This window comes from Bos javanicus, chromosome 18 (assembly GCF_032452875.1).
Source record: "Bos javanicus breed banteng chromosome 18, ARS-OSU_banteng_1.0, whole genome shotgun sequence".
Classification (NCBI taxonomy): domain Eukaryota; kingdom Metazoa; phylum Chordata; class Mammalia; order Artiodactyla; family Bovidae; genus Bos; species Bos javanicus.
Genome location: NC_083885.1, coordinates 9,629,573 through 9,653,552, shown reverse-complemented (window position 1 = coordinate 9,653,552; position 23,980 = coordinate 9,629,573). Strand labels below are relative to the sequence as shown.

The 23,980-nt window shown below is 40.9% G+C and overlaps 1 protein-coding gene across 1 annotated transcript in view; it reads right to left on the bottom strand.

Moving 5' to 3' along the window:
• The window catches only part of CDH13 (cadherin 13), a 1,019,154-nt gene that overhangs the window by 719,728 nt on the left and 275,446 nt on the right, over window positions 1-23,980 (bottom strand). The window lies entirely within an intron of this gene.

Below are 23,980 nucleotides of genomic sequence, written 5' to 3'. Positions count from 1 at the left end.
AAGACACAGCATAGATTTGACGTTGCCAAGTCATAGAAACAGCCTAAATGTCCCTTGACAGATGAATGGATAAAGATGCGGTGCATATATACACAATAGAATATTGCTCAGCCATAGAAAAGAATAAGATAATGCCACTTGCAGCAACATAGACGAACACAGAGGTTATCATACTAAGCGAAGTCAGAAAGAGAAAGACAAATACCATATGATCACTTATATGTGGGATCTCGGACATGACTGAAGTGACTTAGCAGCAGCAGCAGCAAACCATGACGCACAAGAACTTATTTAGGAACCAGACATAGACTCACAGACATAGAAGGCAAGCATATGTTTACCTAAGGGCAAAGGGGTAAGTGTTTGGGATTAGCACATACTAACTACAAAACATAAAACAGATAAACAACAAGGTCCTACTGGATAGCACAGACATCTATATTCAAGATCCTATAATACACCAGGATGGAAAAGAGTATGTATCCATGTATATATAACTGAATCACTTTGCTGTATACCAGAAACTAACACAATATTGCAAATCAGCTATACTTGAATCTAAAAGAAAGATACCAGCATGGATAATATCTGATTTCATGGTCCAATGCTTCCCTTATTTCCAAAAATACCAACTCTGCAAGTATTCTTGATAGCCCTTCTGTGAGTGGGAGGTAGAAGCAGTCAGATCAGTAGAGTGAATAGACATAGACGGCAGGAGGAAAAGAGAGCTGGGGAAAAACAAAATGCAGACTGACAGATGTGATATCCACACAGTGGTAGTAATACCCGCCAGCTCTCTAGATCCTACATGGGCACTTCTTAGTCGCTCAGTCGTGCCCGACTCTTTGCGACCCCATGGACTGCAGCCTGCCAGTCTCCTCTCTCCGTGGGATTCTCCAGGCAAGAACACTGGAGTGGGTTGCCATTTCCTTCTCCTCCTACATGGGTAAATATCAAGTTAAAATTCAAGTTCTGGTATTGCTGGTATCAGCCAGCTACCACTGATAGTAATCAAAATTAGGAACATGGAAGAGAGAGAGCTGTGAACTCTCTTAGAACAACTGATATATTTTAATGTATGTGCTGTGCTGTGCTTAGCTGCTCAGTCGTGTCTGACTCTTTATGACCCCATGGATATACTTGTAAAGACTTTGGCCTAGTCTTATTAGCAATAATTCAATTGTGTTTAATCTGCTATAATATCCTTTGTAATAAATATACATATGTATACATATTTATGCAGTCTAAATGTAGATTCTGCTTAAAACACTTTGAACTTCACTCTAGTGATTCTATACACAAATCATTTTTACTCAGTGAATTTCTAGGAATATGTATTTTATATTACTGAAATATAAATCAGATACATTGATTGATTTTATTTTGTTACTGAACCAAGATTGATTAGTTTTATATGTGGGAATACAACAATTTTAGTCATATATATATATAAATATATATATCTATATATTAATATATATATCTATATATCTATCTATATATAGATAGATAGATAGATATCAGAAAGAAGCCTGAAGAGTTTTTTTGTTGTTATTATTGCTCTTTTATCTTTACAGAAATTGCCAGTCAATGGTACAGAAAGTCTTGCTTAGTATCCCATAGGGTGATGCTTTCAGTTTTCACCCAGTAGTCTAGGGAACATCATCTTAAAACCTATTTCTCATTTGATCTACAGTTGTTGCTGAGATCTGCACTGAGGGTCTACAAACTATAGCTTGAGGGTTAAGCCTGACCCATAGCTTTTGTTTTTATAAATAAAGTTTTATTAAAACATAGTCATAACTATTTGTTTACATATCATCTATGGACATTTAGGGGCCACAATGGCACCATTAAATGATTGGAGTAGAGACCAACAAAGGTCCATCTAGTCAAAGCTATGGTTTTCCCAGTAGTGATGTATGGATATGAGAGTTGGACTATAAAGAAAGCTGAGCACTGAAGAATTGATGCTTTTGAGCTGTGGTGTTGGAGAAGACTCTTGAGGGTCCCTTGGACTGCAAGGAGATCCAACCAGTCCATCCTAAAGGAAATCAGTCCTAAATGTTCATTGGAAGGACTGATGTTGAAGCTGAAACTCCAATATTTTGGCCACCTGATGTAAAGAGGTAATTCATTTGAAAAGACCCTGATGCTGAGAAAGATTGAAGGCAGGAGGAGAAGGGGATGAGATGGTTGGATTGGCATCACTGACTCAATAGACATGAGTTTGAGTAAACTCTGGGAGTTGGTGATGGACAGGGAGGCCTGGCATGCTTCAGTCCATGGGGTCGCAAAGAGTCAGACGAGACTGAGCAACTGAATTGAACTGAGACCTTATGGCCCAAAAAATCAAAAATATTTGCTATCTTGCCCTTTTCAGAAAAATATTTGCTATCCCTGATCCATGTTAAGTTCCAAATAAGAAACGGCTTTGCACCACTTTCTTTCCCCTGATTAATCTATTTTCTCCTCATGGATAACAAAAACAAAATATAATTATTGATTTTATTTTTTTCACTACAAAAAAGCTCACAGAAAATTAAAGCAACTTTAAAAGTCCCAATTATTAGGTTACCGGTGTCATATATTCTGTTCAAGCTGATACTGCTGACTTAATATTTGCTGCTCTGTATTTTCAGAATTTCTCTCTTGTGAAGATATATTTTTAAGTACTTCATTGAGTGTGGTTTGTATGAACTGCACATAATACTTTGTGAAATGAAGTAGGGAATGGATAGATAGTTACAGACATGAAGACAAATAAACAGATAGGGCTGTAAGTCCATCCATCTGTAAGTCATGAATCACTTAAAAACAAACAAGTTCACAGGGGCATACAACAAAATAGGGAAAGTTTCATAACGGGACAGGACTGGGCAGATGCCCTGGACTCCTCCACAGCGGTGTTAAGGACACTGCGGGCTGGACAATTGCTTGCGGAAGGACGGGGCTCGGCGTGCGCTGCAGGATGTCAGCAGCACGCGTGGCTTCAGCCCACTAGGTGCCGGTAGGGTACTCCCCCTCCAGGGGAAAACAGGAATTACCTGCAGACATGGCCGAATGTCCCCTAGAAGAGAGTGCTCCGTGCCTTCCCCAGTCCAGAGAAAGCAGCTCTCTTGCGGTTTATCACCTGATACACCTTTGTGTCCATTTCTTCTGCTCTGTTCCGAGATCGGCAATCTCATAGAGTCTGCGTAGCTCACTGAGGACCCAAATATGGGTGAATGTATCAGGCAGCCATCCTCCTTCTATCGGGTTAGGCCATGCCTCTGTGAGTCATCCAGCAGAAATCTAGGACTGGAGAATGTAATGAAACCAAATCGCATAAATGGGACTCTAAATCAGGGTCCTTCCACGGTCTGTTCATTGCACTGCACAAAGAGAGGTGAGCTTTGCCGTATATTTCTCGGCCCTGGTAAGATGCTTCTCCTGATCTCTAATGACAGTAATGAATTAAATAATGGCTAAGTAATGAATTGGGTTATTTCCTAAGTCTAGAGATCAAGAGAAATTAAATACTCAATCTCATGGGGTCCAAGTTGATAAAGGGCTATTTAAGTGCCTTCACAGCAGTGGAAGCAAGACCTGAATAAGATGCAGACTGACAACGCTGCCTGCACCCTCTTTCTCAGTAGATTGTGGAATCAGCTGAAGCTGATAATTGCAGAGGATGGAAGAAAATGGGAGGTTACCTCAGTGATGTGGGAAGCAAAATCACTTGACAAAGGAAACTTGATTCATTATGAGCACATTTTGTCTTGTTTACACTAAGCATCAGATACTGAATTTAGAGACATCTGTGTAATTGATTGCAGCAGTCTAAACTGTATCTCAATTTGATATACTCTTAAGTGCGAGGGTAGACTTACATTTCTTTGTTCCCCAAAGTGGTCTTGGACATAATAAGTGCTCAATAAATATTTGATCAACTTGATAGAAGTTGGTGGTTTTATCCATAAATACTGAGTCAAATATACATTATCTGATAATAGCCAAGTCCTCAGAGCCTCAAATAGAAGGAAGCGACTGCCTGTTTCACCCCAAAACAATTCTCAGAGTCTTATGCTAGCAATTACATATTCTTGTCATGAATTATTTTTCCATTTGAGTCATATAAACTTTCAGTAATGGATACTTAGTCTTATACACTAAAAGACAAAGTCTTTCACAGACATTTCAATCATTTCAACAAAACTATATTTTAGGATATCTATCCTGCAAAGGGTACATTATGAAAACTGATCTGTTGTGTGCTATCTGTTCTGTGCTACATCTACTCATGACACTAAGGCAATTGCCACTAAAAGCAATATATATATATATAACATATATATAAACATAACAGAAAGAAGAAAGCATGTCTGTATTTCTCTTCTACGCATGATAAAGGAGTCTGCAACAAAGATAGTTAGACTGGAAGATCAGTAAGTGAGAAATGACAATAATTCTAAATGCTAAACTATCAAGTCAAATGTATAATTAAACATATATAATTCAAAAGTGTAATTAGTCATGCATCCTAAGATTTTTTGGACACATATTGATAGTGTTAGAGCAGAGTTATTATCTTAAAATGAGACTCAATTAGCTCATAACTTTTGTAGGCATACAAATAATTGAGCTATTTCAGGGAGGCAATCAAGAATACTGGATAGAGTTAAACAGAACTGAGGGCAAATCTAGGGGTCACCACTCTTCAGCTTAGTGACCTTGGGCATCTGTAACCAGAGGCAATGCAATATCATCAGAAGAGACTGGATCTACTTGAAAATCTGAGTCTTAAACCAGACACCGTACCTCGCAACTCTCTGACCTTGAGCAAATCACGTATTTTCTTTGAGCTTCAGTTTCACATCTTTACAATGAAATTATTCTTCCTCTACTTGGGTATCTTCCTTGTTTTATTGACATTATTATTTCAGGCCAGTGCATATACATCATGGTTTATATCAACCAAATCAGTGTGGCCATCAAAAAATGAGAAAACTGCTGAGTGGGCATGCAAATCTGTGAAATGTTTCACAACCTAAATGACATAACCACTAAGAAAGTTATTCCTGACCCCTCTAGGTTAGGTCTTCTGGCATGTATTATAGCCTGTATTTCTACTATAAAATCATTTATCACAGGGTATTCTAAATGCCTATGTCAAAGGAAAAGTGATTAAAAACTGAATTTCTTGTATTAGCATAGTGAAGTGAAAGTTGCTCAGTCGTGTGCAACTCTTTGCGACCCCATGGACTATGCAGTCCATGGAACTCTCCAGGCCAGAATACTGGAGTGGGTAGCCTTTCCCTTCTCCAGGGGATCTTCCCAACCCAGGAATTGAACCTAGATTTCCCACATTGCAGGTGGATTCTTTACCAGCTGAACCGTAAGGGAAGCCCAAGAATACTGGAGTGGGTAGCCTATCCCTTCTCCAGGAGATATTCCCGACCCAGGAATCAAACCGGGGTTTCCAGAATTGTAGGCAGATTCTTTACCAACTGAGCTATGAGGGAAACCCCTATATCAGCATAAGAATGGATATAAAAGCCAAGGCTCGGGGGGGGGGTGGTGGACAGTACAGTAATAGACCACACATATGAGATTCTTCAGTTTATGATAAAGATTTCACTGTAGTTCAGTGAAGGAAAAGGATGGACTTCTTAATGAATGATTTTAGAGGAACTAGGGAAAAAAATAAATCTTGATCCCTACCTCACACTATACATAAAGTTAATTTGAGATAAAAATTAATCATGAAAGCTAAAGAAATCAAGATTTTAAAAGACATAGTTGAGAATGTTCATAACCTTGGGGCATGTAAAATTTTCTTAACTGAGTTACAAAAAGTAGCAAGAGAAATAAATTAATATTCTACATTAAAATATAGAACATTTACCAGAAGACACCAATAAGAAAGAAAAAGACAACTCATAGACTAAGGGAAGCTCACAATACATATGACAAAGACTTAAATTCATAACATAAAAAGAACCCCTTAAATTACTATCAAGGGAAGTCCCTTTTAAATGAAACTGGGCAGCACCAGTTTGGATATAAGCAGTTGAGACTGGGACTCAGCGAAGGAGCTGGAGCAGAAAATAGACTCATACCATATAAGAGACACAACATACTAGGTGGAAAATTAAAGGAAGGAAAGGTGGGAAGAGAGATGGGAAAAAAACAATGGTGAAATGTGAAAAAAGGAGAACTGGGTTTATTCAGGCAAAGAAAATGAATCTGGCACCTGAAGGACATTTAAGAATAATCAGGTTTAATTTTATATGGGGAATCAATATAATCTTTGAATACAACTTTCTAGAATTCAATAAAGTATGCAACCTATACATGGCTTTATGTACAATTTTGCAAAAGTAAAAATGGGAGGTTATTTGCTATGTGTGGATTATAGAATATGAAATGATAATGAGGCTAAACAGAAGCATGATCTTGGAGCTAGAGGTGTCTACTGGTGTGTGAGCTCCATCAGTTCAGTTCAGTTCAGTCGCTCTGTCGTGTCTGACTCTTTGCGACCCCCCTGGCCATGATGTGCCAGGCTTCCCTGTCCATCACCAACTCCTGGAGTCCACCCAAACCCATGTCCATTGAGTCAGTGATGCCATCCGACCATCTCATCCTCTGTCATCCCCTTCTCCTCCTCCCCTCAATCTCTCCCAGCATCAGGATCTTTTCCAATGAGTCAGCTCTTCACATCAGGTAGACAAAGTATTGGAGTTTCAGCTTCAGCATCAGTCCTTCCAATGAACACCCGGGCCTGATCTCCTTTAGGATGGACTGGCTGGATCTCCTTGCAGTCCAAGGGACTCTCAAGAGTCTTCTTCAACACCACAGTTCAAAAGCATCAAATCTTTGGAGCTCAGCTTTCTTTATAGTCCAACTCTCACATCCATATGTGACTACTGGAAAAACCATAGCCTTGGCTAGATGGACCTTTATTGGCAAAGTAATGTCTCTGCTTTTTAATATGCTGTCTAGGTTGGTCATAACTTTCCTTCCAAGGAGTAAGCATATTTTAATTTCATGGCTGCAATAACCCTCTGTAGTGATTTTGGAGCCCAGAAAAATAAAGTCAGCTACTGTTTCCACTGTTTCCCTATCTATTTGCCATGAAGTGATGGGACTCCATGGAATGCCTCAAATTTCTTAGATATCACAGAGCATTCACAAGGCATGGAATGGAGGTTTGAACCAATATTATTTACATTTTATAGGGTGTTAGAGCCCAGGTGCTTGGTTCTCTTCCATGAAGCTTCTTGAGAGCAAGGTATATAATGAAAGTGAAAGTGAACTCGCTCAGTCATGTCCAACTCTTTGCGACCACATGGACTGTAGCCTACCAGGTTCCTCCATCCATGGGATTTCCCAGGCAAGAATACTGGAGTGGATTGCCATTTCCTTCTCCAGGGGATCTTCCTAACCCAGGGATCAAACCTTGGTGTCCCGCATTGCAGGCAGATGCTTTACCGTCTGAGCCACCAAGGAAGCCCTTAGGTATATAATAGGAGCTCAAAAATATTGCATGGAAAATGAATGAATGAATGAGTGAATGAACATGTTCAGGAATGAAGTTTAGGCATTTTGTTCACCTTGATCAGTTTTCAGAGTTTTGATCACTTTTTTACCTCTTATTTTGATGGTGTCTTTTCATATGTTCATTTTTCTATCATTTACCAGAAGCTCCCAGTCATATGCCTGCTGCATTGTCCATCTACAAAGCAACATTTCAGTCCAAATGTGCATCTTCTCCATTTGGGAGATGAGTTGCACTATAGCATACAGCGATTCAAATTCATTTGCAAAATAATTATTCCTCTTTCATACACGAGGCCTGTTATCTGAATAAATGTTTCCCTAATAAAGCTTGCAGCTGGGTTGAGTTTGAGAAATACAACAATTAGGAGTCATGGGACAGGAGCTCAAAAAAGGGTTCCCTTTTAACACCAGCATTTGCTTCCTACATCCCTGATTAGGGGGAACGGGGCCTGTATGTGACTGCCAACACAGTGCTGATTGCTAATCAAGTGGCCATGGTATGTGGGAGCAAAAGAGAATTAGAAAACAAACGTAGATGCTGATTAGTTTTCCACAAACATCTTGAAAGATGTGTGAAGTGGGAGCCAGCTAAGCTGAGACAAGTAAGAAGAATCCAGCCAAATACACCTTAGTCAAACCTGGAATTAAAAAAGAAACTATGGACCAGGGGACTGCAAAATCCAGATGGACCCACAGAGTAAAATGTTGATAATAATAACAGTCACAGTTACAACTGCTAAAGTTTGTACCCAGCTTTACCTCTGAGCCAGTAAAATGATGCTCTCTAGCTCATTCTAGTCTTATAATTACCCCATGAGTTCATTGTTAATTTGAGCATCTCTACTTTACAGGTCTAAAAAACAGATTCAGCAAAGGGGCAATTTGCTCAAGGCAAAATATGACAGTGACTGAATCAGGGTTTTTACTGAGGACTTCATTTCCAGATTAGGTTTAGAATCTGACCTATTGTTTAATCGCTAAGTTGTATTCAACTCTTTGCCACCTCATGGACTTATAGCCCTCCAGGCTCCTCTATCCATGGGATTTCCCAGGCAAGAATACTGAAGTGGGTTGCTATTTCCTTCTCCAGGAGATCTTCCTGACCCAGGGATCAAACCCGGGTCTCCTGAATTGCAAGCAGACTCTTGACTGTCTGAGCCACCAGGGAAGTCCTAACCTATAGTGGAATGGAATATACCCACACAAGCCAAGAGCTTATAAATTCAATAATAGCAAAAATAAAAAGAATTTGAGAAATGAGTTTAAAAAACTCAGAGATTTAGAGACTTGGGGCTAACCAATGCAGCTAGTGGAAACCAGTGGGAAGAAAGCACTTCTTAAAAACACCCTTTCTGGAGGAAATCACAAATAACCATGGGTGTGGAGGAGAGTGACATTTAATTTCTACCCATTCATATGGTAGAAATTTCTACCCATTTATAGGTTAAAGTCCTCAACTCTGTACTTGAAAGTATATACTCAAGGATCTCACCTGAATATTCATTTAGCTCTGTGGGTGGTTCTGTGGCAAAGAATCCACCTGCCAATGCAGGAGACACAAGTTTGATCCCTGGGTTGGGAAGAGCCCTGGAGAAGGAAATGGCAACCCACTCCAGTATTCTTACCTGGAGAATCCTATAACAGGATTGGGGATCCTATGTTAATCCTATGTTAATGCTATTCTTAATCCTATGGCAGGGGAGCCTGGCAGGCTACAGTCCATGGGGTCACAAAGAGTCAGACACGACTGAGCGACTAAATAACAACAACAACATGACCTTTAGGAGGCTGTTCATCTTTCTCTTTTGGTGGCACCCAGAGGCATCCTGGAGATGGCTTATCCCAGCTTAGGAGAACCAACGATACACAATTTTTCCCAAATCCACATTCAGTGATGTCATGTTGGTACCCAGTTTTGACTTGAGTCATGGTGGGAGTATTTATACCAAGAAAATAGGCAAAAACTTCAAATTCAGATCAGATCAGTTGCTCAGTCGTGTCCGACTCTTTGCGACCCCATGAATCGCAGCACGCCAGGCCCCCCTGTCCATCACCAACTCCCAGAGTTCACTCAGACTCAAGTCCAGAGAGTCAGTGATGCCATCCAGCCATCTCATCCTCTTTCGTCCCCTTCTCCTCTTGCCCCCAATCCCTCCCAGCATCAGAGTCTTTTCCAATGAGTCAACTCTTCTCATGAGGTGGCCAAAGTACTGGAGTTTCAGCTTTAGCATCATTCCGTCCAAAGAAATCCCAGGGCTGATCTCCTTCAGAATGGGCTGGTTGGATCTCCTTGCAGTCCAAGGGACTCTCAAGAGTCTTCTCCAACACCACAGTTCAAAAGCATCAATTCTTCGGTGCTCAGCCTTCTTCATAGTCCAACTCTCACATCCATACATGACCACAGGAAAAACCACAGCCTTGACTAGACGAACCTTTGTTGGCAAAGTAATGTCTCTGCTTTTGAGTATGCTATCTAGGTTGGTCATAACTTTCCTTCCAAGGAGTAAGCGTCTTTTAATTTCATGGCTGCAGTCACCATCTGCAGTGATTTTGGAGACCAGAAAAATAAAGTCTGACACTGTTTCCACGGTTTCCCCATCTATTTCCCATGAAGTGGTGGGACCGGATGCCATGATCTTCGTTTTCTGAATGTTGAGCTTTAAGCCAACTTTTTCACTCTCCACTTTCACTTTCATCAAGAGGCTTTTGAGTTCCTCTTCACTTTCTGCCATAAGGGTGGTGTCATCTGCATATCTGAGGTTATTGATATTTCTCCCGGCAATCTTGATTCCAGTTTGTGTTTCTTCCAGTCCAGTGTTTCTCATGTGTATTCTTTTTTCAGAGGGCCAGTTGTCAAATATATAGTAACACCTTGCATGATGTATTTTTAATGTTCTTATTTTTTTCTGCACACTTTTATTTTTTACTTAAGTGCATTACATTCAAAATGAAAGCACATCATTACTGTAGAAAACAGTATGGTTTACCACATTGAAGGCACCCTTAAAGATAGGGGGACATAAATAGAAGGTACCCTTAAAGATAAATTCCAGTGGAAACAAAACAACGTTAGGGCATTCTTAACTGCATAACGGTATTGCAAAATAATAATCTTGAGGTTTACTTCATCTTCTGTAAAAAAGGATATTAGCAAGAGTGGAGAGGTATTAAATATACTCAGAAACCATGGTAGGATTTTCTACTTGAGGTAAGAGAATTGATAGAGGCAAATTGCTATGATGCATCTGATAGAGAACAGGCAGTCCGTGGGGCTACTTAATACCTTGACCACCACTTTCTAAAACCATTTTACCGAAGGGAAAGCTGCCAGTGTCTTGCCCAAATCCCACAGGCCCCATCCCATTTTACTGGGCTCCAGACAACTTCCAGTGGAGAGTAAATACACTCAACCAAAGGGAATTGTTTTATCAAAGTCCCTTTTCCTCTTTCCTCAGGTGGAATAATTCCAAGGCATATCTTCTATGCTATTTCCAGAATTTTCCTATGGGATCTACTTTAGTGACCTACCACTTAATAGGGTGGCTTAATATTCTACGCTACATGGACTCTTTCCTTTCTCCTGTGTCCTGTCCATTTCTGGAGCCCTCTGTCCCTACATAAGAAAGTACGGGCATTCACATCTTTGTCTCTTTGTGAGGACGCCAATTACGGTACACACAGACTCATGTCATCTCAGGTGTTCCCGCTGGATGAGGCTTTGGGCAGCCATGTCCTCACAGAAGACCAACACTGATGTGGGCCATCTGATGCTGACTTTGAGTCATCCACAGATTTCCCATACTTCCCTCTGTGAAACGCTCAATATGGAAATTACCTCATTATCTCCTTTAAGGCTGGCAAAGACCATTGATATTTGAGACGGCTAATTTAAAAGAAACATTGATCATTTAATCCTCTCAGTTCACTGAGTTCTATTCTGAAATCAAGTCTGATCACCAAGAAGCTTAGTTCTCTGTGGGAAAGCACTCACCTTATCATGATTCCATTTCATGTCTTTACTGAGGTAAGATATACAAAGCAACCAGGCAAAGAATATTTTTATACCTCTGGCAAAGCAGTTGTTGGAAAAAGCTATTCTTTGCATACTCATAGTCCTTTTCAGTAAAAGCTCTTACAATACATTCCTACCAACAATAAATAATGAGAGGAAAACTTTTTCTCTTCTCATTAATTGGTATGCTTCTTAAAAAAAAAAAATCAAACAATGAGCACTATTTAAGCCAACACATTTCCATTTTTTCCATGGTTATGTGGAAACTCAAAGCAAATTTGGTACTAAATTTTAGTAATTATATTCCATTATTGTTCTTCCATATTATAGTTTGTTTTTTTTTTAAAAAAAAAACAAGCATTTACCTTTATTGCAATTGTACTGTAATAAACTATTTAAAAACCAAAATCTTTACAAATAATGCTGCTGCTGCTGCTGCTGCTAAGTCACTTCAGTCATGTCCGACTCTGTGCGACCCCATAGACAGCAGCCCACTAGGCTCCCCCATCCCTGGGATTCTCCAGGCAAGAACACTGGAGTGGGTTGCCATTTCCTTCTTCAATGCATGAAAGTGAAAAGTGAAAGTGAAGTCGCTCAGTCGTGTCCAACTCTTTTCGACCCCTTGGACTGCGGCCTACCAGGCTCCTCTATTGATAGGGATTATAATCAATGAGCTCTGGAGAAGGCAGATGGCACCCCACTCCAGTACTCTTGCCTGGAAAATCCCATGGACGGAGGAGCCTGGTGGGCTGCAGTCCATGGGGTCGCTAGGAGTTGGAAACGACTGAGTGACTTCACTTTCACTTTTCACTTTCATGCATTGGAGAAGGAAATGGCAATCCACTCCAGTGTTCTTGCCTGGAGAATCCCAGGGACAGAGGAGCCTAGTGGGCTGCCGTCTATGGAGTCGCACAGAGTCGGACATGACTGAAGCGACTTAGCAGCAGCAGCATGATCAATGAATAAACAACTTTAAACCCATAAGCCATCAAAATGCTGTCTTTGATACAATATAGCTTTAGAAAGGAACAAGTAGATGTTATTAAGGTTTTATTCAAGATCAACTGCATTTGGTTGACAGAAAAAACAAAGTTCCTGCACATTCACAGATAGCACATAAAGGATCAACAGGTAACTTCCATGATCACTGGCTTGCAAAGATATACACATTTATTCCATCACAAATTATGTGTCTCTACTTTGTGCCAGGTACCATATTAGGGTTAGCAATAGCTCTCTGAGAAAAGAGATGCCAACCCTTCTCTCATGGAATTTGTAATTCAGCTAGATTTTGTGTGTGGTGTGTGTGTGTGAAAATAGCCTCAATTAAAGACTGCCTAACCTGCCCACCAGTGAAGAGTAAAACAGCAAAAAAGGGAAAGTAGGAAAGAGCTTTGGAAATATGATTGTGAACATTTATGTAAATGGGTCTTGATATCTCTGAGGCTAGAACACTGCATGAGTCACAGCTTGCATTATAGCTGCTCCAGAAAGAAACAAAACAAAACAAAACTGGGAAGCAATATAATGAGTGTGGCCACCCTATCAGCAGGGAACAGGCATTTATGGGTTTAGTTTAATAGCCGTTATTATTTTTATTTTCTTAACAAAACAGAATCGAGAACTCTGTGGTTGCCATTGTTTAATGGTACACGAGGTCTGAATACCACCCCATGGCATCATTTTGGAGATGCTGTGTTAAAGTCATGGCATAGAGACCCTGATGAAGGGGCATCTCCAAGGAGTAAATCAATCGACCCCCGTCCCCTCCCCACACATCTATCCTTGCCTTCAATCCACACCGGTATGACCCCTTTTGTGGGTAATACCCATAAGTAGAGCTGATTATATCTAGTCTCAGAGTGCAAGTCCAAATTGATTTGTTTGCAGACTTTTGTTCTTAGGACAGGAACTTCTTCATAGGAACTTTATGGCCTATAGATGCGGTTCTCAAAGTAAGGTCCTGGAACAGCAGCCCCACTAATTTAAAACTCAGTATGTGTGTAAATTACTGGACCTCATTTCCAACCTTATGAGTCAAAACTCCGAAGGTGAGACTTAATGTTTTGATGACGCATACAGGTGTTACTGAAGTACAGTCAAATTTGAGAACTACTGGCCTGAGAACCAGAGTTTTCGGAATTATTTTTCCCATTTAGCCCCCTTTAAGTTTCTGCTTTAACCACACAGTGCTAGGAAAACACGTTGGGGAGCAGCATTTATCCAAACAGCAAAGAGGTCTTGAGACCAAAGGAACTTTACATGAATAGTTGTGAGCTATTTATCGTACAACTGAAAACAGGCCCCAGAGTCGTTTGACTCCGCCATCCTAAAGGTTTGCACACCCCCTTCATTCAAAAGTGTTTCATAAAAAAGACAGGAGAAAAAAAAGTTGATCATACAACACATGGATATGACAATTAAACGCTAACTCTTGCCTTCATTTATGCATCTTCTGAGTCATGGTTCTCACATATTTAACTAGTATGGTCCATTGTGTGGACCCAGTACGTTAATTGCTAATGGCTTAGCCCACCATTTCAGCCTACCAGATTATTTTTGATTCCTGAATCTGTTATCAAGTGTCAGGACTTCCCTGGAGGTACAGTAGATGGGAAACGGCCTGCCAGTGCAAGAGACATGGGTTTGACCCACATGCTGCAGAGCAAGTTAGCCTGTGCTCCGCAACTTCTCTAGTCTCCTAGAGAACTCCCATGCTCTAGAGCCCGTGAGCCACAGCTTCTGAGCCTGTGCACCTCAACTCCTGAAGCCTGCATGCTCTAGGGCCCGGGAACCACAACGACTGAAGCTGCACTAGTGCAAGCCGTGTGCCTAGAGCCTGTGCTCTGCAACAAGAGAAGCCACCGCAACGAGAAGCCCGCCGGCTGCAACTAGAGAAAGCCCGTGTGCAGCAACGGAGACCCAGCACAACCAAAAATAAAGAAATACATTTATGTATTGATCAGCATTTACCACTTGACCAGCATTTGGATGAAAATCTCCGCCCTGCCCATAAGTAATGTTTTGGGAAGCTCCATCCCAAGTGGAGTTTTAAAGTTTTTAATTATTTAAAAACTGTGTCATCCTCTATCTTAATGGAGAGGTTCATAGAAAAAGTTACGATTTTCCCTTATAGAAGTGAAGTGAAGTGAAAGTTGCTCAGTTGTGTCTGACTCCTTGTGACCGCATGGACGATACAGTCCAGGCAATTCTCCAGGCCAGAACACTGACATGTGTAGCCATTCCCTTTTCCAGGAGATCTTCCCAACTCAAGGATCAAACCCAGGTCTCCGGCATTGCAGGCAGATTCTTTACCAGCTGAGCCACCAGGAATGCCCTATAGATTAGCTAGACATAGCTAAACACACTTTACTCATGAAAAATACTTTTTTTATTTCTTTAGAAATTATCGGAGAAGGCAATGGCAACCCACTCCAGTACTCTTGCCTGGAAAATCCCATGGATGGAGGAGCCTGGTAGGCTGCAGTCCATGGGGTCATGAAGAGTCGGACACAACTGAGCGACTTCACTTTCACACATTGGAGAAGGAGATGGCAACCCACTCCAGTGTTCTTGCCTGGAGAATCCCAGAGACCGGGGAGCCTGGTAGGCTGCCGTCTATGGGGTCACACAAAGTCAGACACGACTGAAGCAACTTAGCAGCAGCAGCAGCATGGAATCTATCAGGGGGCTCGATCATGGCCCTTTTTTTATTCTGTAGGTGTTTTCTGAGCATCCACTCATGGCCAGGCTCTGCGCAAGATACAGAGTAGGTGGAAAAGGGCTCCCCATTCCATGGCTGTCTTAATTTCCACAGCAAAGAAACCCTGAAGGTCCCTTTCTTGCTTCCCCACTGCTTACAGAGCTACCATACATCTGTTTATGCTCAGAGTATCAAGGGTAGAATGGCTGAACTATTTTGCTAAGCCTTGTGCAGGTTCAAATCTGTCCCAGAGCAGATGTGTGTGTTTAGCACTGGAAAAGAGAATTCTCTGTATTTACTGGTAGATGTAATCTTATTTTTTCCTGTTTATTAGCAGACATGATTGCAAAATAATAATTGATATTATTTTCTAGTTACCTTCAATTACATAATGAGAAAATGCTACGAGAGGTAGTCAGATAACAGATTAGCTACACCTTTTAGCTAAGGAGGTGAGTGCAACCTAAGTACAAGTGAGGTTGAAAGCCGGTTTCTTGGGCTGAGTCACATGTACAATTACCTAATCATGACAATCTCTTTAGGATTATCTCCCAGATTATTAGAGAAGAAGGTGCCTTTTTGTTTGGAATTAGCTTCAGTGGCCCATTCAGCTTCTTCAAAATAGAAACTGAATAGCTTTGTGAGTACCAGCAAAAGCTGCTGTGTACCACGTTATCCTGTGGAGAAATGATAAGTGAAAGTGAAAGCTGATCAGTCAGGTCCGGTTCTTTGAGACCCCATGGACTGTACAGTCTATGGAATTCTCCAGGGCAGAATACTGGAGTGGGTAACCATTCCCTTCTCCAGAGGATCTTCCCAACCCAGGGATCAACCCAGGGATCAAGCCAGGTCTCCCACATTGCAGGCGGATTCTTCACCAGCTGAGCCACAAGGGAAGCCCAGAAATGATAAAGCCAGAGGTCTAATAGAGCCTGCAGGTAAAAGCAAGTTTGAAGCCTCAGAATTTTAATCTAACTTGGGAACAGGAGTGATTTATGTCCTCTCGGATAGGTCATCATTTCCCAAAAAGGAGATAGACGGAGGAAGAGGTTTAATTCTCACTGCCTTTCCTACCTAGGGTGAACTTGGACACTGGTTTATTTAGGCACCTCCAAAGCTTCACAGCATTAATTTTAAGTGCTCAGTTTAAAATGATATATTTAGGGGCATAATTGCTCAAAATCCTAAAAACATTTTAACATGTTTATTAAATGACAATTACAAACTTACTGCAAAGAGAGCTGATGCGGAACTCTTTGTTAGATTATGGCTCTGAAGAGTTTTCTGATATTAATAAATTATTTATAAAAAAGAATATATATAAATTGGACATGTGAAAAGGAAATATCTCTCTTCGACATTCTTGTACAGACTAGAGTTACATCAAAGAAAAATGTAAATCGCCCAAATGTGATCCATATTTAACATACCTGTGTTTAATATAATGCACATAAAGTGCTTAGAAAAGTACCTGGTGTGTTGTGAGTGTATGTTGAGTGTTAGCTATTGATCTATTACAGTATTTAAAAGACAGGGCGCCAGCCAGACACAAAAGAGAACACGCTGTCTGATTCCATTTACATAAAGCACAAAACAGGCAAACGGATTCCTGCTATTAAAAGTCAGAAGACTGCTGCCCTTGTGAACAGTGACAGAGAGGGCACAGGGGGCCTCTAGGGGCTGGTCAAGCTGCTCTCCAACTGGGTGCTAGTTACATGGGCGAGTGTTCATTTTGTGAACTGAACACAAAAATTCATCAAGCTATAGATTTGTGACTTCTACACTTTTCTATATGTAGGTTGCAATTCAGCAAACAGTTAAAAACACAGACTGTCAATCTGATTCAAATGATAACATATACCTTTCTTGAAGGTAATCTGATCATTTTAAAAGTACATATAATGTTTCCCAAAATGGATAATGAATGCCACTCAAACAACTAGAAATCAGAAATCTGCAAGAGCGAAAGTGCCTTGCAAACACTGAACTTGATGCTCGCTGTATGGGTGGCGTTCACATGGGAGTGATCTGGTGTGACAGTTCTTCCCACTCTAGTGTCAGAAACACAGAGCCCTGATCAATGCAGGAAGAGTGGACACGCAGTCAGAAGAAGATAAGTTGTTTCAGTTAATCTCATAAACACAGGGTTTATCCCAATGTCTAATCTGTGATTTCTCATTAAATACCAGATATAATAAAAAGTGTAATCTCTCTATAAATCCTTCATTGCTTCAGGATTTAAAAACACTGAAGAAATTCAACCATTCCAATCTGTGATTTACTGGTACTTGAGGGGTTTTCAGAAAACCTGTAAAACTCTCATCTTGAATAATTCTTATTTATGTGGGAAGACGACACTAATTCTCAAGAGAAATGCAAATAAAAACAACAGTGAAATAGTTCATGTTCCCCAAAAGATGGGAAAATATTGAATAAGTTGATAGCATCCAGAGCTGATGAGGGTGTGGGGAAAAGGACACTTTCACATGTTCTTGTTAGCAATATAAATTGGTACGGCATTTGGGAAGGCGACTTGGTAGTATCTGCCAAACTTTTAACTGGGTCTACCTTTAACCCAACCATACCACTTCTAGAATTCAATCCTACATTCAGTGGCTCTGTATGAAGATATGCCATTTTTGCAATGCTTAAATAAGAATTAAAAAAAACAGATGCAACCTGGAGGTCCATCAGTAGCTGAATGGTTAAATAAATGAATGTACAGTGATAAGAAATAATGTGTAGTCATCAAAAAGCCTTAGTAGACACCCCCCCATATACAGAGACTGCATAATATTATTGAATGAAAAAAAATGACAGAGTATGATCATACTAATGGTATGATCACATTTATTTAAAGGAAAACTAGTTGACCCTTGAACAATGCAGGTTTGAAGTGTGTTCAAACTGTGTGGAAAATAGTTACCACCAAGCTCTCCCAAACTGCAAATTCATGAGGAAAATAAATGATTGATGCTTCTTTAAGCCACTGGGTTTATAGTGGTTTGCTATACAATTATAAGCCGACAGTGAAAGAAAAACAAATCAAAGTAGAGCCTCTTATCTTAGTCACTAATGGACTGGTCACTAATGGACAGCTCGTCACCAACATAGCTGAAAAGATCTCTGGTCTAGGTGGACTCTTCCTGTCCATGCCTCAGATTGCTCAGGGAGGTCGAGTAAACTGACTACAGAGACAAAGATGGAAAGCAGCAGAGTTAGAATTTCTGCCATGCTTGTTAACCTCTGAAGTCTGTGTGCCTAAAGAGTTAAGAGATTTTGCCCCCACCCTCTAGTTACCCAGCGCAGACTTCCAGAGACAGAATCAAGCCCAAAGCCACAGAAGAGCTTTATAACATAAGGGAGAAAGTGAAGACAGTATTTCTAAAGATGTTTTGGGGATTCAAAGTGCAGGAAGGAAATTTAGCAAAGTTGGGAGGTAATAGGGAAGGGCACATCTGACTCTATGTTGAATCTGATTCTTTTACTTGAACCTCTGGATTCCATTGCTTTTGCTACAAGTTAATCACTAAAGGGATGGTGTCTATAGATTTAAGTTATACATAATGGACCACATCTGGGAACCCTGTCTCCAACATAACGAACATTAAGCTAATATACCTTTGTTCAGTTCACAGGAAACCTCTGGACCAGGCTCACCTGTGAATGGCTGCAGAAAGGAAGAAAGAACACATCCTCTCTGGAGTCTGACCAGAACCAGATTCTCACCTCTTCCACTTCTAGTATGAAAGAAGCCAGAGTTCCAACTCAGAGAATATGGTTCTTTAGGACACTCCATCTGCTAGCTTTCTCTTTCTTGGGCCAACGATTCACCTCTAATTTTATTGACATGCCATTGCAATGAGCAGTACAAGCTTGGACTTGGTAACAGAAAGGCTGAGAGTGGGTCAGAGTGAGGCTTATTATCCAAGTCTGTGTCCTCAGTCAGGTCCTCTAAAGTTTCAGGGAAGTAGGAACCAGGTGTGGAAATGTTTTAATACTTTTAAAGGCTTTGTGTAGGGATTAGCAAACTCCAGTCTGCTGGCCAAATCTGACTCAACAGCCTTTCTTTGTAAATAAAGTTCTATGGGCACATGGCCACACTCATTCATTTATGTATTATCTTGTGCTATAATACCATAGAGTTGAACAGTCATACTGTAGACCATATGGCCTGAAGTCTAAAGTATTTATTTATGTGACCATTCACAGAAAGTTAGCAACCCCTGTCCTAGTGGAATTTATCCACTTATGCAAATAAAGCTTTAAATGCTAATTACAATGTCGTTTTAATTTTTTTTAACTGTAGTCTGGAATTATACCAACTCTCCTGCTGGTTATCCTTTGTCGATCAGGGGCTCTGGTTGGCAGATCTGTAAGTCTTTGTTGAATTTTTTAAAATGGGAAAACTCATTATTACCTAACAAAAGGACTTTGTAGACAGAATGTTCCAACAGATGGATTCCATGGAGAAAACAGAAAAAAAATAAAAAGTAAGACAAGCCCTTGGTGGTAGAAGGCTGAGAGACACTGAATCAGGAAGAGTGTATTACTGAAGTGACAGGTGGAGAGATACTAAGGATAGACATTGGTTTGTCTTAAGCAAAGGATATAAACTTTAGCTCTGTGGGACAGATCTGGCACTCTGATGTGTTTTGTTTCCTTTAATACAGAGTCAATATTTAAATATAGTGTCTACATGCTGGCAGGCAGTTCAGGTTAGCTGTTCCAACACCCATTCCTAACTTCCTTCTCCCTGACTGCTTCTACCACAGCGGCTGAGTAGGTAATACTCTCCCAGCTTCCTGTGTAGCTAGGGTGACCCCACGACCTGTTCCAGCCAATGAGATTTAAGCAGAAGTCTGTTCAGCATTTCCAGGGCAAGTGTTAGCCTTCCTGCTAAACGGCTGACATGGCCTTCCCCCAACTTCTTCCTTCCTTGCATAGATACTAAAAACTGATTTCCAGCTTTTCTGATAAATGGGTAGATCCAGCAACACTGAGTCTACACTCTTACCTGGCAATTATTTTTAGGAACAGTGGAGCAACTCCCCCTGCACCCACCCTTTAAGCACTGGCTGTTGATGCTCTGGGTGGCCAGAATTGCTCTGGGATATTGCTCCAACTTTCTGTCACGTCCCTCTTTGATAACTAGCTCAGGAACTGCTGGGCGTTGCTGAGAGCTGACAGGGGCAGCCACCCAGAGGGCCAGGCTCTCTGCTGATCCTGCCCTTCCTCTTCCCAAAAAGAGGAATCTTACAGCACGGTCTGCACTGCATGGTGAAGAAAGCTCAGATCTCTTAAGATGGTTAAGGAATGAGAAATAGAGACTGCAAAACCACCCACTTGAGTAATCAGAGTATTATTCTTACATGGTTCTTAAGTCTCATGGGAACTTTTTTTTAAAGGAAAAAGGGATGTCTATATATATATATATATTTTTTTTTTTCCCCCAAGCATGTATCAATGAATGTCTCCAAAGTGCTTTAAAAACAAGAATTACCAGCTTTAATGAGGGGGTAATAACAGCCCTAAGAACATCCGAGACAGTTCGTCCTTAATAAAGTTCAAAATGTTAGCTGGTTCCATTACTCAAAGCCTTCACTCGGTACACACGTTATTTATTATATCATTATGCATGCTGAGAAGTGCCAGCCACGGTGACTTAGACGAGGTGGTGCTATTGTACAGGAAACCTCACATTCCATATTGATAACGGTAACTCACCTGCTTTCCTCGTGCTCTCGAGTTTATCTTAAAAGCTCTAAAAGTAGGTAGATGGTGGCTTTTCTTAGGGTGCTGGAATAACCTCAGGACCCACCTGACACACAGGATGGGATGCAATGGCTCCAGCTAACAAAGTGAACATCACAGATGCCCAGCAGCTGAGAAAAAGTCAAACCACAACAACCGGAGAAAACATTCTGTTCTGAACTTTTTATACTGAAACCGTTAGATTACCAGATGGATCTTATCCTAATCCTAAACTTGTTTTTGTTTTTAAATAATTTTGACTTTTATCAGTTCAGAAGAGGGGATTGGTGAGAAGCAACCACCTAAAAAGTGAGTCCTTAATCCCTATTTTCTGTTTTGCTAAACTTCAGTTTCTCGATTTGCATTATCATCTTCTTACAGAAAAATTGTATATAACTAGTTCTCTGGGAAATACCTCATTGAATGGGTTTTCTTCCATCAACTTTGGTTGAATATAAGAAACTGATTCATGATTCATTTGCTGATTAGCAGTTCTTGGAAATTCTGAGAAGCCAGTTGCTAGATACATGCAAACCTGAATCCAAGGAACAGGATACACTGTTTTTGGAACCTAAATTATGTTATCCCACGATCATCTGCAGAGGGAAAGGGTGAGAAACTCCAGATCTACAATCTCCATCTCCAACCCAGGTATTTTCTCATTATCTTTTACTACAACAAATAATCATTTCAAATGCAACTAATAAAGACTATTGCGTATACCATAGAACAGGCAGCAAGAAAACAGCAAAGTAGAAGGAAAGAAAACAAACATTTACCAAGCTCCTGCCCTCTCCATGCCACAGGCTGTGTTCCAGTTTCATATGATTTATCTCAATGAACTGTCACTGCTGGGCTGCTTTGCAGGTTTTCAAAACTGAAGACAGGGAGTCTCAGGAAAGTAAAAGGACTTACTCCAGGTCAGAAGGTAGCAAGTGAACATGTGGTTTGTCTGATGCCCCACTTGAGCGTCTATGAGCTCAAAGGACATTTGAGGGCAGGCCAGAACCCTAACCCTACGACAAGACTAAGAGTTGGCCTTTGTCCGAAACCTTACAGAGAGAGAGGCTTCACTCTTCAAACTAGAGCTGGAAACCTTCTTGCCTGGCTTTATTTCTTTATAAAACCTCAAGAACAAGAGCAACGATAGCTATTCTCATGTACTGAAGCCTTTCTTTAAGCCAAATAGGGTTGCAAGTGCACTGCATACACTGGTCCTTATACTCACTTCATTGATTCACTGATTCACTCATTCATGCAACAAGTGTTCACTAAACTCCCACCTGTGCCAGATACTGGAGAGTGTAGGGGATACTCATAAGACAGACATTACTGTCCTCTTTTCACACATAAGAAAATAGAAGCTCAAAAAGATAAACCTCAAGCTATACAGGAAGTGATTCACCAAAGAGGTTTTCTTATCCTTGAGGGCTGTGGCTGGACTAACCCCACAGCCTCTCTTAGGCCTGTCAGTGGAATGTGTGCTGGAGTCGAGTTCACCATGAGCAGACCTGGATCATAAAATCCTCATGGGCAGTTCTCTTGAGAGCAAGAAATGAGCTTCTACTTGCTAAACTCCTGAGTTTTGGAAGTCTGGATGTAACAGCATGCGTTATCTAATTAATACATACAGGTGGCAAAGAGTCAGGCACAACTGAAGCGACTTAGCATACACACGCGCAGCAGAAGGTAAGGCCATGGTTTTGATCCAAATCTGTATGATTCTCATCCTCTGTTATCCCCTTCAGAGGATGAGATAGTTGGAGGGCATCAATGACTCGACAGACATTAGTTTGAGCAAGCTCTGGGAGTTGGATGGACAGGGAAGCCTGGTGTGCTGGTGTGCTGCAGTCCATGGGGTCGCAAAGAGTCGCACATGACTGAGTGACTGAACTGAACTGTATGGTTTTGGAGCCTGGGTTCTAAAATAGGGGGCAAAACTGCTCACATTTGCTCCTCTTTAACTTGCATACACTGATCTGAGTTCTACGTTCTGGAGGGGAAGAGAATATTCCTATCTCTCCTTCTCTAATGCAGTTCTTTAGAGATTTGAATTCTATTTTCATGCACCTTCCTTGGCTTTCCCGGTTCCTTATATGACATAGTTGTTCAACCAGATAAAATCTAGTTTGCCAGTGGCCTCTTCAAAGTATGAGGTAGAAAGCTATAGAGAAAATCAATGAAACTAATAGCTGGTTCTCTGAAAAGATCAAGACTGACAATTTTTTTAGTTACACTGACCAAGAAGAGGGAGAAGATACAAATCACCAAATTAAACAATAGATGTGGAAAAGGCATTTGGTAAAATTCAACGTTCATGAAAAAAACTCTCAAAACACTTGAGATAGCAAGCAACAACTTCCTCAGCATGGGTAGAGAACATATGCAAAGAAAGCTGCATCTGAGATCATATGGAAGGAAATGAAGGCTTAATAGACTGAATGCTTTCTCCCTGAGATCAGGTACAGGGCAGTGATGTCTACTTGCACCACTTTTATTCAATATTCCATTGGAGGTTTTAGCCAGTGCAAATGCAGGAAGGAGGGTGGGGAGAAATAAAGAGATAAAAAGAAATGTATAAGCTAGAAAATGGGTCCTGATGCTCCCTGAGGTTTCTGACCAACCAGTACGGCCCACAGGGGCAGTGCCCCAGAGACTCAACCTTGCCTGCCCAGGACCCCTCTTCCCCCGTGGGGAATCGCCCCCAGCCCCCAGCCCCCAGCCCAGACTCTCAGTCCATGTGAACAGACAGGATGACTCTATTCCTGGTGCAGGAGGGAAGGTTTGATCTTGGCCCGGGTCAGGACTGCCAGTTTATTCGGTCTACTTTAATCACATAGCTGATTGATGGAGGCCACGAGACAATGCATGAACCATGCTAATAAAAGCAAATTTTATTCTAGACTCTTGTTTGAGCTATGGGGAAATATATAGCCTCTCTCCACTGGAGTTGCTGTGAAGATAGAACT